This window comes from Nannobrachium achirus (assembly GCF_963921795.1).
Source record: "Nannobrachium achirus genome assembly, chromosome: 5".
Classification (NCBI taxonomy): domain Eukaryota; kingdom Metazoa; phylum Chordata; class Actinopteri; order Myctophiformes; family Myctophidae; genus Nannobrachium; species Nannobrachium achirus.
The window spans coordinates 27,256,049-27,271,372 of record NC_137814.1 but is presented as its reverse complement, the minus strand read 5'-3'; the positions used below and the strand labels follow the sequence as shown (position 1 = coordinate 27,271,372).

Genomic DNA, 15,324 nt, shown 5'->3' with positions numbered 1-15,324 from the left:
TCCAACTTTGAACCCCTCCTCGGGGCTACCATCTTCACCAAGTTGGACCTCCGGAACGCATACCACCATGTGCGTATCCGTGAGGGGGATGAATGGAAGACCGCTTTCAAGACCCCCCGTGGACACTACGAATATCTGGTCATGCCCTTCGGCCTCACCAACGCCCCCTCAGTCTTTCAAGCTCTCATGAACGACATGCTAAGGGACATGCTAGAGGTCTTCGTGGTCCTGTACCTAGACGACATCCTGGTGTTCTCCCGGAGCCTTGAGGAGCATGTACAGCACGTCCGCATGGTTATCCAGCGCCTCTTGGAGAACCGCCTTTTCATCAAGGCTGAGAAGTGCGTCTTCCACTCGTCCTCTGTGGAGTTCCATGGACTTATTGTGGAGGATGGCTGTATCCGTCCTGACCCCCGCAAGGTCCAAGCCGTCGTCGACTGGCCTCAACCCACCACTCGCAGACAGCTCCAAGGTTTCCTCGGGTTCGCTAATTTCTACCGCCGTTTCATTCGGAACTACAGTCGCATTGCTGCTCCCCTCACTCAACTTACCTCCACACTACGTCCTTTTGTCTGGACACCTGCTGCCAGTGCCGCCTTTGCTACCCTCAAGGAGCACTTCACCACAGCCCCAGTCCTACTCCACCCTGACCCCTCCAGGCAATTCGTGGTGGAGGTAGATGCCTCAGACGTTGGTCTGGGTGCCGTCTTGTCCCAACGGTCAGTGGAGGACCAGAAGCTACACCCCTGCGCCTTTTTCTCCCGCCGGTTCGACTCGGCAGAAGAGAACTACGACATCGGGAACAGGGAGCTGCTAGCTGTGGTGGCAGCCCTTGAGGAGTGGCGCCACTGGCTGGAGGGCGCTGAAGAGCCCACCTTAGTCTGGTCTGACCATAAGAACCTAACCTTCATCCGTGCTGCCAAGCGTCTCAACTCTCGCCAGGCACGGTGGGCACAGTTCTTGGATCGGTTCAACTATACCCTTACCTACAGGCCTGGCTCCAGTAACACCAAGGCTGATGCTTTGTCCCGGCTCCATGCGTCCGAGAAGTCTTCAGCTGAACCTGAGCCCATTGTTCCTGCTTCCCGTATCATCGGGGTGGTCACCATGAACATTGAAGCTGAGGTCAAGAGGGCCCAACGTGCCGAACCTGGTCCAGACATTTGTCCCCCTCACAAGCTCTTTGTGCCTGATCCGGTGCGGTCCCGAGTGCTCATGTGGGGCCATACCAGCCAGTTTGCTTGCCACCCTGGGTTCAACCGCACCCTCTCCTTCCTTAGCCGGAGGTTTTGGTGGCCATCTATGAGGACTGATGTCCGGGAGTTTGTCGCTGCCTGTGCAACGTGCTCCCGTGCCAAGGCGTTGCATCAGCCTCCAGCTGGGCTTCTACGTCCTCTCCCGGTGCCTACTCGCCCTTGGTCTCACATCGCCTTGGACTTTGTGACCGGCTTTCCCCCTTCAGATGGTAACACTGTCATCCTCACCGTGGTGGACCGGTTTTCCAAGGCGGTGCACCTGGTGGCACTCCCTAAGCTCCCATCCTCGGCTGAGACGGCCTTACTCCTCACCCAGCATGTCTACCGGGCTTCACGGGCTCCCCAGCGACATCGTTTCTGACCGTGGACCTCAATTCACATCCCAGGTCTGGCGGGCCTTCTGTAAGGAGATCGGCGCCACCGTTAGCCTCTCCTCTGGATTTCATCCGCAGTCTAATGGTCAGGCTGAAAGGACCAACCAAAGCCTGGAGTCTGCCCTCCGCTGCGTCTCTGCTCTCCATCCCACCTCCTGGAGCAAGGATCTACCCTGGGTGGAGTACTCACTCAATGCCCTGACTTGCGCCGCCACTGGCAGGTCTCCATTCGAAGCCTCTCTAGGATACCAACCCCCGTTGTTCTCTCTCCAGGAGACTGAGGCCTCCGTCCCCTCTGTCCAGGCCCATTTCTGTCGGTGCCGGCGTGTCTGGAAGGAGGTTCGCAAAGCCTTGCTCCGCTCCAACGAGCGTTCCTGCCGTGGGGCGAACCGTCGCCGTACTACGGCTCCGGTGTACCAGGTCGGGCAACGGGTCTATCTCTCCTCTGCTGATCTACCGCTCCAGGTATCCTCTAGGAAGCTGGCCCCACGGTTTGTCGGACCTTTTGAGATCGACCACGTCCTGAGTCCAGCGGCAGTACGTCTCAAACTTCCTGCCTCCATGCGTGTGCATCCTGTGTTTCACGTGTCCAAGATCAAACCAGTTTCCTCGAGTCCTCTCATGCCCTCCGCCCCAGCCCCTCCGCCTCCTCAGATGGTCGACGGTCATCCACAGTGGAGGGTTCGACGGCTGCTGAAAGTGCGACGCCGGGGTCGAGGTTTCCAGCATAGATATATACTAGTAAGACACCCGAGGGTGGAATGCGACCTCAGGGTGACTAAAGGGCGAGGTTGCGCGAATTCTTGATAATCTGGCCAACCACAGCGTTTCTCTGACGATTCTAGTTGTTGTCATTCTGGGGGGAGTTAGTTCATGTTTTTGTGAGGGTATCAACCCTAGGAGACACGGGGAGAACACGCAAACTCCACACAGAAAGGCCCTATCGCTCACACCCTAGGTTCGGTTGGCAATAGGGCCTTTCTGTGTGGAGTTTGCGTATTAAGGACATATCTGGAAATGCCCATATTTGGTAATGTCCACATATGGGCAGGTTTTGACATAACATAGTCAGGGAACTCCATGTATGGGCATAAAATTGATTCTGTGAGTGTGCCATCACAATGAATGTTGTCAGACTGATGTCATCACTATGACATCATTGACCTTATATAAACAAGCATCACAATTCAGTCGTGGCACAATCACGACAGACGTCTTGCAAGACCCTCAGAGGACGTGTGGATAACACTATATATGGAGATAGTCCAGTCCATATGACATATTGGACTAGACTATCTCCATATATAGTGTTATCCACATCTCCATGTTAGGACTCATATATGGGCATAAAAAGTATGTCATGTGACATCACTTCCTGTACAGACAGTCAGCCATTGACTCCGGATTAACAATAGCTACTGTCTATGACGGTAGTCCCATATGACATGTTGGACTAGACTATCTCCATAAATGGTGTTATCCACATCTCCATGTTTAGACAGCCATTGACTCCGGCCTAAGAATGGCTACTTAAGAATGGCTACTTTGTATGACGGTAGTCTCATATGACATGATGGACTGGACTATCTCCATATATAGTGTTATCCACATTTCATGTAGCCGCCCTGTACATGAAGTGATGTCACAACTCGCTGACATCACACTGACATCACAGAGGCTTCGGACGGTCACGAGGATACGGAAGGAAGGAAGGAAGGACACTCAAGCGACACGGTTCTTCAGAGTATATGCGACCTTCGGTCGCAATAAGAAGGCTAGATGGCTTACGCACGCTGTTGGCCAATGGGGACTGACGTCGCCACGCGGCGGCCATCTTGCCTCGGGCCCGCTCGCCCAATAATAACATTGATGTCTATGTGCATGTATTATTTAAATGGTCATAGTATGCTCAATTTTCCACAGATTTTCCAACGGTTTGGTTTGTTATAAACGTCAGAGATGTGGTTATTTTTCTGCATACTTATGAATAATTATATCCATGTATTTAATATAAAAATAAAATAACACAACAAGTAGATAGGTAAAAGCAACTCTATACAATACAGTATTTATATTAAATCAATATGTATTATATTAAACATTTCATAATTCAATGTATTTGTAATAATAATATATTTTTTCTATAATAAATAACAAATATATATTTATTTGATGTATAACAATATGTGTCATGTTGACATTCTGTGATGGGGCTTTAAGGTTCACGGTTATTTTATTTTAAGACAAGAACAAGATAACATAATTTGTGTAAATAAATAAATAAATAAATACAAAATAAACAAAACCAACTGGACCCTCCATTAGTTTCTGTAGGGCATATTATTTCTATAAACTCAAAGCCAGCAATTTCCTGTATCATAATGTATCTAAATGTAAGATGTTTTTTAACAAACCAAACCTAGGCTGTTGGAAACATAGGTATAATAAATAGGTTGTGTTGAAACAAAAGTGTAATTTATTTCTGCATGCCTGCCTGACCACCCTCCCCCTAGTGGTGAAAGAATAGAAGACCTTCTAGGTACTCAGATACCAGGTGCACCTCTCCTGTCTCTTAGCCAGCTAATGAATACTACCACATCCACAAAAACATTAGGTTGTCATAAAAATCGTTATTGGTCTCAGGAAAACCTGTATGATAAATGAAATCTCGATTGTGGTCTCACTCAGCCTTGATAACAACAAGTAGTCACAACTATAATGTGTGATTAAACCGTTTTTCGAAAAGTAAAGCTGCAATTCAACATGTCCAAACAGCCTGAATCATAGCCACGTTAATAAGGTTTGGAATAAACCAAACCGTGAGTATATCCGTCAAGATTTCAGCGAGCTAGACTGTTTTTGTTTGTGTTGATCATCCACTACAATAGAGCATATCCCCGATCCAAGATGGCCGCTGGTTAGCGACGCTGCCGCCTCCGCCTTGAGCCATCTAGCCTTCTTATATATATCTATGGTTTCCAGTACCTGGCGGACTGGGAAGGGTTTCCCCCCGAGGAACGCAGTTGGATCTCCAAGCGACTCATCATGGATCCCTCACTCCTTCGGGACTTCTACCTGGCCAACCCTGACGCCCCTGGACGGCCGCCTGGAGGCGCCCCTCGGAGGGGGGGTCCTGTTACGGCTCGCTCCTCCTCCCCTTCACATACTGGCCCTTCTCACCACCTCCCCCCTCACTGACGGCTTCCTGGCTCAGCTCAGCACACCTGCTTCCTCTCACCAATCACCGCACCTGTCCTCCATTCCTCAATCACCAGCTGCCTACAAAGACCCAGTCTTCTCTGCGCGCGATTGCCAGAGCTTCACCAGTCAAGGTTGGTAAAGTCAGATGCCAGACTTAGCTTTCCCAGTTTAACAGTTAGCATTCGTAATCTCCTCTAGTTTTTGCTGTGTGCTGTTTTTCCTGCTGGACTTTTTGCTAACGCTGTCTCTCATCTCCTCCCCAGTTTTTCCGGACCCTGAGCTGAGCCGACAGCGAAGCCATATTCCCTTTCCCCCACATTGACTTTTTGACTTTTCACTTTGTGAATAAATCCGCCCTTGTGGGCTTTCACCAACCACTGCCTCTTCCTTGCTGAGCTTTTGGGTCAATTTAGACAAGCCCTAACAGTGCGCAGGCACACACACACACACACACACACACACACACACACACACACACACACACACACACACACACACACACACACACACACACACTTGCATTGAGATGCCAATCATTGTAACAGCTGTTTACAGTTTAGTTATTATGGTCTTGTCCACGCAGTGACGCGGGCGAACCCAGAAGGTGCAGCCTGTCTAGGGTCCAGGCTCCATTCTTCTTACACACCAGGGGGCCACCAGAGTCACCCTGAAACAACAAACAGTTAACAAGCAACAATGGTCATATAGTGTTAAGAATGTTAAGGGTGAAATGAAGAATATTATAGTTTTGTTTTGGATCGGTTTTCACAAAAGCTGTTTTTAATCCTAGACCCATTTTTCCCATATTGTTTCATTTCCCCCAATTTAGTCATTATTATGCCAATTGTTTCCACCGCACACACATTTCTGTGTCACTGCTGCTGTATCCTATGACTCACCTGCCTGTGAGGAGCCCCCACCAGGAGGACCCAGGGCCTTCGTTCTACTCCTCCTGCCCAACACTCCCTGCTTCCACAGATGCCACCCCAGCCCACAGGATTACTTGCAGTTATAACCCTCCCCGTCCCTGAACACCAATTGTGTTCCCAGGTATCAGTGAAGTCTCGATTGGGGCCATCAAGTCAAACCATGACAGATAGTCAGATCTGGCCTAGAATATCAACTGATTTCAACCAAGATAAAACCTGCCCACAGAAACGAATGTCCTGGATTAATCAGAGAGGGTCCGATCGAGGCCAGAAAAATATCACAACTAGTCAGATATGTCCCAGAATATAACCTTATATGCTCATATTTCAACTAACATTCAACTAACCTGGTAATGACTTCAAGATCATCCCCATATGGGCTGTGATCTGGCACTGGCCTAGTTCTAAACATCACCAGAGGATCATTTCATAATGTCATCATGATGTAATTTGGCTTGCAGGGATAACATTGTGTTTTCCTCTGTTTTTCATTGAAGTCAGGGTCACTCACCTGGCAGGTGCCAGCTCCAGAGCCTCCAGCACAGAACATCCATCTGGTGATGAAGTCACCCCAGTAACACACGCAGTCACTGTAGCTGACAAGGGGCAAACAAGCCTGCTGGAGCTTATCAGGTCTCTTGATAGCTAGAAGAATACACATGATTCAAACGTTAAGGATTGAGCTATATACCGGTATAGATAGATTATTCCACTGAGAATGAGACATTGAAAATCGTGTTTGTATAGAAACGCGACAAAGCAGGTTGAACACACACACACACACACACACACACACACACACACACACACACACACAGATGATATACCAGTAAGACTCCCTCCCTAATCGGGAGATAAGCGACCGTCAGGTCACATGTACAGTATACACAAAGAGGGCTGTAACTGGCATTGGTGACTGGTTCCTAGTTGTGTGGCCAATGTATAGTTTTGGTTGGCTGAGAGAATGTGGGGTTTAGCTGTGACATGGTTGCGTTTATGTCGGCAGAAAAATGTTATTATGTAGGTGGTACAAATGTGTAACATATCGGTCTGAAGGTGGGGCAAAATGGGAGAGATCCATGTTGATGACATGAGTGTAGAGCAAGTGTGTACCGATTTGTGTGATTTTAGGGCAAAATTTGTAGGAGCAGTGTCCAAAAATGTGTGTGAGAAAATCGGCCTGATGGGGGCGCTATTTGGGACAGATCCATGTTGATGACATGAGTGTAGACATACTGTGTTGGGATTTGCGTGATTTTAGGGCCAAATCTGTAGGTGTAGTGTCCAGAAAAGTGTTATAAGAAATCGGCCTGAAGGTGGCGCTAAATGGGACAGATCCATGTTGAAGAGATGAGTGTAGACATACTTTGTACCAATTTGCATGATTTTAGGGCAAAAGAATGTAGGCGCAGTGTCCAATTTTTTTTTTGCAAGAATCAGCCTCATGGTGGCGCTAGAAGAGGGCCATGTGAGATGTGGATGTTGTAGTTTGGCAGGCAAGGAGTGTGTGTGCCAAATTTGGCATGGATCGGGGCAACGGTTGCGGAGATATGCACAGGGCAAAAGTGTGACGTGTCACGTGTGACCGACGGACGGACAGCCAGTGTGACTGACGGACGGACAGCTGGTGGAGGTTTTGATAGTAAATGCGACCTGACGTTCGCAACAAACTATATACTGTATATAACTGTATATAAACTTGAAACAAATCAGCAATCTTTTGTAGAAGCTTTGGGACAAACAGAACTTTTTGTTTTCTTCTCAAAATCACATTAAATAGGATACAAAAAAGCCTCAGATTTCAAATGCATTTAAAGGTAGCAGCTCTGTTTGTATGTGCAGTAGGTCTAGAGGTCATTCAATGGTTTGTAGTCCTTAGGTGGTTGTATTCCATTTTGCTAGCCTTCTTGTGTCTTCTTGTGCTGCGTTCTCACCTTGTTATATTTCTATGGGCCGACGGCCTGGAACCGCCTCCCATTACATCTAAGGCAGTCTACCTCGGTGGACAGCTTTAAGTCTCAACTTAAGACTTATCTATGTTCTATTGCTTTTAGATAATCTTACCCTAGCCTAACTGTTTTTGCCTGTTGCTATTCTATTGTTATTGCTATTATCTTCTGTGTTAATGTTTTATTTAATTTTGTTTTTCTGTATTGTAATTATTGCTGTTTTTTTATATATATATTTTGTTGTGTGAAGCACTCAGGGCATTTTTGTATGAAGGGTGCTATACAAATTAAGTTTCATTCATTCATTCATTCATTCATAGGTAGACCTATGGAAATGTTTTGTTGTCTTTATTGGGTGAACATACTCATGAACTCCATTGCTTTTTGGAACATACATTTCACACTGGGAGGCGGTATAAGTGGGCTCCAACTTTGACCAAATATGGACATTCTATGACGGCACACTAAATGACATCATATTACTGACATCATAGACTGGCCTCCTATATAAACGGTCTTGTGTTCAATAAGTCTGTCTTACAGAGCAAGGTGGTGGAAGTATAATTTAAACCACTGTTGTTGCTGATGCTCTGTCCAATGTTGCACTGCACAGTGAAGCTGCGAGCACCCCCAAATATCGCCTATGATGTTGCTGTATCGGTGGGACACAAAGTGTACGCATTTTTTGGAGGTTACGAATTGATGCCTAGCAGACCAAGAAGAGAAGATCAGATCAAAGTGTTCATCTTCAACACAGTGTCTCTGAGATGGAGGACGTTGCCCTCAGTGACGACTACAACAGGAGAACGACCCCCTGAGGTTCCCTGTAGTCGCCGTTATCACACAGCTGTACTCATTGAAGATATTGCATACATCTGGGGAGGAGTGATGGAAGGATTGGTATATTGGAGTATGAATATTAATTATAATAATGTTGTCGTTAATTATAACAACAACATTCTTTATGCATTTGATGTTGACGCCCTCAAATGGATCATGACTAGGGTTTCTGGGACCATTCCAGAGAGGAGAGATCAGCACTCTGCCTGTGTCTTGGGGAAAGTCATGTATATCCATGGAGGAGAGACCCTCCGTATCACTAATGACATCTACAAGCTGGACACCACCACGATGGTCTGGTCCTTCATTAACACCAGAGGCACTCCACCTCCTGCTACAGTAGGTCACTCTGCCACCATCATCGGGACAAAGATGTTTGTATCTTGTGGCTGGGATTGCCAGGAAGACGGAGGCATCAACATCACCAGAGTGTTTGACACGGAGACCGACAGCTGGATGGACACGCCTCTTGCACAGTTTCCTGCAGAAGAACGCTTTGGTCATTCAGCCTTTGCCTACAATGGAGAGCTATACATAATTGGTGGTTGGAACTGCAAAGATATGTGTGGTTGGAACTGCAAAGATATGTGGAAATTCAGTTCAGAGACCTTCTCCTGGAAGAACGTTAAGCCCAAAGTGAATGACTCGTTTTGGAGGGCAGAGGGTTGCTGTTGCATGGTGGGAAGTCGTGTCTTCATCTTTGGAGGATATTATTATAAAGGCTCACGGGGCATTAGGGATGGCCCCATCGATGGCCCCAACGATGGCCTGTACATCCTAGACTTGAGTCCTAGTCTTGAGACGCTATGCAAGCTAGCAGTTATTCAGTACGATCTGGAGCAGTCAGAACTCCCACACGACATCAGGTGGAAACTGGCAGCCATGACTTATGGACAGGCCCGTCGCGAGCCTAATCAGCGCTCTATGAGAGCTCTCTCGAATGTGCTCCTCTCCGAAATGCACAATTTCTTTTCGTGCGCGGTATGGCACACAAAAATGTTTTTGCGTTTTTCTTCCATACGTTGGCTACAGAGGAAATTAATAAAATGTACTTCATAAAATAAATCATGCCTGTTGCTAAGGATTGAGCCAGAGGAGGAAGGTTTTTATTTTATCAGAATTAGTTATTATTTTTATTAGTTTTGAGGTTTTGTTTTCAATTACAGTTTAGTTTTAATTCGTTTTTAAAGTGAGGTTGCTAGTTTCGTTTCGTTTTTATTTTTTGAAATGCTTAGTTTTAGTTTAGTTTTTATTAGTTTTAGTGTTAGTTTTAGTCGCGGCACGCCAGGGTGCCCCGTCACCCACTTTGAAAACCCCTGGTATACACACACACACACACACACACACACACACACAGAGAGAGAGCTGCAGCCTACTACCGCCACCTGGACAATTACATTACATGGGTTCATATCTAAACCTAAATAGGAAGGATTGTAAAATGAGAATGAAAGACCACTCCGTTAATGAGATACAGCATAGTAGATAGAGATACAGAACACCCTGAAATGATGCCAAGGATACCAAGTTCAACCAATCTTAAGACAGTCAAGTGGAATAGAGACACACGGGCGCCTACAAATATGGCCGTCCTATTGTGATAGCGACCCCACTTCGGGTAAGGGAGAACGGTGCACTGCAAGCCAGCCCATAGAAAGTCATTGCAATTCAGCTGTGGTTAGCCTAATATTAAAATAATCATACACGAACTGCAGACTATCTTGATTTAAATAAAAATATGTTTCCAGATGTATGGCCTGACCCTGACAACATATCTTCTTGTTTGCTAAATACATGATTTGTGTCACGTTTAATTTGCCACTTGAATGGATTACCCATAATGTTAACAGAGAAGAGGGGAAACGGCAGACACAGAACCTGTCGCTTTTCAGTGACATCACTGTCTTTACTGCTGTGCGTTTACGAGCGCCGACTTTGAAGATCCCGACTTTTTCAACTACAGAGTGGATTCTCCAGGTTAGTATTAATCCAAAAATAACCTGCAAGACTCCGTTTGGAAAAGGCGAGATGCGATAATTTCCCAAAAATAAACAGCCTAATTATACATGAGAGACGAGCGTATCTGGGTATAGAAAACCTTAACCTGTATAAGTAACTTTCACATTAAAACCAATCCGTGACATTTCTTTCCAAATATACTGTGACCTTTGACAGTCGACAAGCAGGTGTTCTATCGTTTCATCTTCATTACAGTCTTCAACTGGACATTTAACAGTAGTTACGAAGCAGCTCCATTTAACTACAGCTCTAACCGCCAGCCTTCTTACTGACACCAGCCACATGACGTCCCTTTTTTTTTCGGACAGGTTTTTATTCCAAATGTTTTTAATACACAACTGCTTTTGTCTGTCATCTAGGTCTTTATAGGGGAAAGTGCCACCATACAAATCATCACATACAATGCCATATATTTTCTTGCTGGACATTTCAGTCCAATTGATATTCAAATGTACAGACTTATATAAAAGATCTCCAAACATAATTTTAAAATAGGGAAATGAGCTTCTTGCTCGACCCTTTTTTTTAGTCCAGCTCAGTGCCTCTCCTATCCATAAGGACCTTCTTGTAAGGCCTGACGCTACGTTTTTACAAAAGGAGATCCTTAATTTTAGACCCAGGTCCACTGCCCCAAGCCCTCCAAAATACTTATTTTTATACAAAATACTTCTTTTCGTAACCTCTCTTGTTGTTCCCCAAATAAAGTTTACCAACGTTTTATTTATCTTTGTAAGTGTCTGGTCCTTAGGAGGAAAGATGGTCGCCAAGAATAAAAGTTTTGCCACTATAAATGTTTTTATAATTATAATTTTTGTTTTAAAGCAACATGATTTATTTTCCCATTTATCTAGCTCTTCTTTAATTTCTTTCTCCTTGTCGTCCCAGTTTTTTCCATAACAATCATGATTACTAAATGTTATGCCCAGGACTGTCATTTTATCTGTATCTTTTATCTTGAGTTTTGGCTTCGCCTCGCTCCTCCCGAACCAGACAACCTCCGTTTTATCTTGGTTCAATTTTGACCCTGAGACCTCTTCATACAGAGATATGTGTTTATTAACAATATCGAGCTCTTTTTGATTTTTAACAATAATGGTTATATCATCGGCGTATGCCAATACAACCACCCGCTCACCACCACTAGTTTTTACACCTGTGAGCCTTTTATCTTCTTTAATCTTTTTTAATAACGGGTTAATAGCTAGAATATAGAGAGCAGCCGAGAGGGGGCACCCTTGCTTCACTCCCCTCTTAATTTCAAATGCCTCCGTTAAAACACCATTTACATTCACCTGGACAATGGACTCTGCATACAGCAACTTAATCAAGTCAATGAATTCCTGTTTAAAACCATATACTTTTAAAACTTCCCACAAATACTCTCTAGAAATGTAATCAAATGCTTTTTTTTGGTCAAAACTCACAATGAAGAATTCATCCTTTACATCTGAACCAGTGATATCTCTTAAAATCCCCAAGTTATCCCACATGAGTCTTCCCTTAATGGCACAGGTCTGTTCTTTTTCTATTAGTTTTTCTAAATCCTTAGTTAGCCTATTAACTACTATTTTGGCAAATATTTTATAATCCGCATTCATTAGTGTAATATGTCTCCAGTTATCAAGATCAAAGGAGGAGCCTTTTTTATACAACAGCGATATAACACCGTGGTAAAAGGAGGCGTGCATTTTTCCTGACCTGATCCCATCATTATATGCACAGGTTAGCAGATCAACTAAATCTTCTGTGCACGAGAGATATAGTTCATTAGCCAGGCCGTCTGGGCCTGGTGCCTTACCCTTAATTAAATGTGAGATAGCCTCTCTTACTTCATTCGAAGTAATTTCCCCCCCTGCCGAGTTAAGGCCTACCCCGCCTAAAGCAATGGAATCCAGAAAAGAATGCAGCCTTGATTCATATATGGGTTGTTTCTGATACATCTTTTCACACAATTCTCTAATAGTTTCCCGTTTTGTCTTCTCATCCTCTATAATTTGACCGTTGCCATTTAGTATAGCACCAACATGTTTATTTTCCAAATTATTTTTATTACTACGTATCAGATTGTGTGCATTACTGGTACACTCTGTATCACCCATGCCTGCCTGTAGGCGAAGGCAATGGGAGACATCGTTCAATTTTGCCAATTCAGTTTCTGTTTCAGCTAGTTTCTCATTATCCGCCTCGGTTTTATCTGCTTTGGTTTTAAGGTTAATAAACTCGGCCATTAATATATCGTATTTTTTATTTAGCTCCTTATTTAAAATTTTAGATTTGTATTTAAAGAAATATCTTAATCGCTCCTTAATAATTTCCCATAGTTCAACATAAGATCCAGTTAATACATTTAAACTTTTAGCAATTACGATTTCCTTTTTTAATTCTGCAAGTACATCATTGTTCTTTAAACAGCTCACATTTAGTTTCCAAAAGCCCTTTTTTTCTGTCTGACCAAATCTTAAAAGCACTACTACAGCGAGGTGATCAGAATTGACCAATACACGGGTTTTATAATTTAGAGGCGTAATGTTTGAATTAATAAAAAAGTGGTCTATTCTTGTTTTTACATTTTTGTCAAACCGAGTATATCCCACCTCAGTTGGATGCAACATTCGAAACACATCTTTTACTCCACAGAATTCACTCATTTTTTTCAGTTCAATTCCTTCTCTATTTCGGCCACAGGGATTAACATGTAAGGCAGATATTCTGTCATTCTCCGCAGTATAAGCATTAAAATCTCCACACAGTATAGTAAAGAAACTAACAGTTAACAACTCATATAACCGTTTAAACATTCTTACTTTAGTTGCGGAGTCTGGTGGAGTATACACGTTAATAATTCTCATTTTTATATTTAGATAAAAACAGTCAACCAAAAGAATTCTACCTGGTATAATTTCTCTTTTCTTTATAATTTCAGCTTTAGTATTAAAAAATATACCTATTCCATCAGCTCTGTCAAGACCAATAGAAATTATCGAAGTGCCTTTTTCCCACGTAGACTCTACATCAGCAATATCATCCTGTGATGTTAATCTTAATTCTTGCGCACATATAATGTCATACCTGGTGTTGTGGAGAATGTTCATCTTAGTCTTTCTGTTCTCCAAAGATTGAATTCCTCTCACGTTACAAGTAACAAATGAGATGGTAGACATAGTGATAAGTTAGTGATGATAATCCTGCTTTCATGCATGTCTATGCTTCTTCTCTGCGTTTGCCAGCGGCGACGTCTGTCGCTTCTGGCCGTTAGCACTCACATGAGCTCCGTCTCCTCGAATCACCTCTGCTGTAGCGGGGAGGAGCCCCTCTCCTCCGCCAGAATCAAAACTGCTGCCCGAGCTGCTGTTGCTCCGCTCGCTCGGCTCCTCGCTTGCGGAGTCGTAGGCGTCCGACTCCTCGTCCTGCACCTCCTCGCGTTGTTTAACATCCTCAGCTCCCTTCTCCTCCTCCACTCCGGAAGAATCGGACCAGGGAGGCAGGATATTTTTTACAGCATTCTCCAGCTGTCTCACAGCCTCCTCCGTCTCCTCTGCGGCAGCTGCCTCTGGGCACGAGGATGGCGGCGACTGCTGCTGCTGTCTCACCATCTGCACGATCGCCCCTCCGGAGTTCGCTGCGGCTGCTCTCATGTTGGCGGCTGAGAAGGAACTTCTCCCACGGCCTCTCCCTCTGCCTGGCACCAGCTGCTGGTTCCCCTTCGTCTCAGCTGTCAACCCAGCTTCACCGTGCCCCCCACTCGGAGTTGGTGTTGTAGCGCCGGGTTCCAGCTGAGTACGGCCTCTCCCAGGCACCAGTTTAGAGAGGGAACTCAGGATTGCGATCGGCCTGTAGTTGCCAGTGTCAGGCTCCTTCCTCCCCGTCCCCGCTGTCAACCCAGCTTCACCGCGCTCCTCAGTCGGAGTTGATGTTGAAGCGCTGGGTTCCAGCTGCGGACGGCTCTGTTGCCCACTGTCAGCCGACTGTGGGGTGCTGACGTCACCATTGAGTTATAGTAAGAGGGCGGCACCTGCTGTGACTGTCTGCTGCTCCTTAGTAGCTCAACGACACGTCTCTGCTGTCTTGCTGCTTGTTCCTTGCGATGGTCCTTTGCCTTGTTGCTGTAGGACTTGGGGCACTGGAAGTATGAGTGCCCGATCTCTCCACACAGGCTGCATTCCGCGCTGTTCTGGCAGTCCTTCGCCTTGTGTCCCAAGCCCGAACACTTCCAGCACTTCACCTCCTTGCACTCCCGGACCTGATGCGCCGCACTGCCACACACGAAGCACCTGGTCTCCTGGCCCGGGTAGAACACACGGCCGTTGTAAGGGCCCAGGGAGATGGAGCTGGGTAAAGACACCCGCTGGCCGTTGGAGTCGCGCTTGATTTCCACTTTAAACTTGCGTACTCCGTACCAGATCCCAAAGGCGTCGACTGGCTTGTAAGGCTTTTCCAAAATGTTGCAATAACGTTTGAGGTACAGCTCTACATCATGATCAGAGACCCGACCGGTCCAGAACTTAACCACAACGTTCACGATGTTGATGCTCACCGAGGACTCTATAGACCAGTCCTTCCATTTCACTTCCTCCACATCAAAGGCATACTGCTCCAAAAAGCGACGTAGAGTCGTTTCCTGATAGAAACAGAGTTCGAACTCACGCCTGTTAGGCAGCGCAATGAACGAATATATATCATTAGCACACACGAGTTTGTTTTTAAACAACAGCTCTTTGCCAACAAACTCCCGTGTGGGGAGGTCTGCCTCGCCCGT

General features: G+C 45.5%; 1 protein-coding gene across 1 annotated transcript in view; it reads right to left on the bottom strand.

Moving 5' to 3' along the window:
- Positions 1-15,324, bottom strand: part of LOC308284758 (histone H1-like) — a gene marked incomplete at both ends in the record, with an annotated part of 38,033 nt that overhangs the window by 15,290 nt on the left and 7,419 nt on the right. The gene's annotated exons all lie outside the window — the stretch shown is intronic.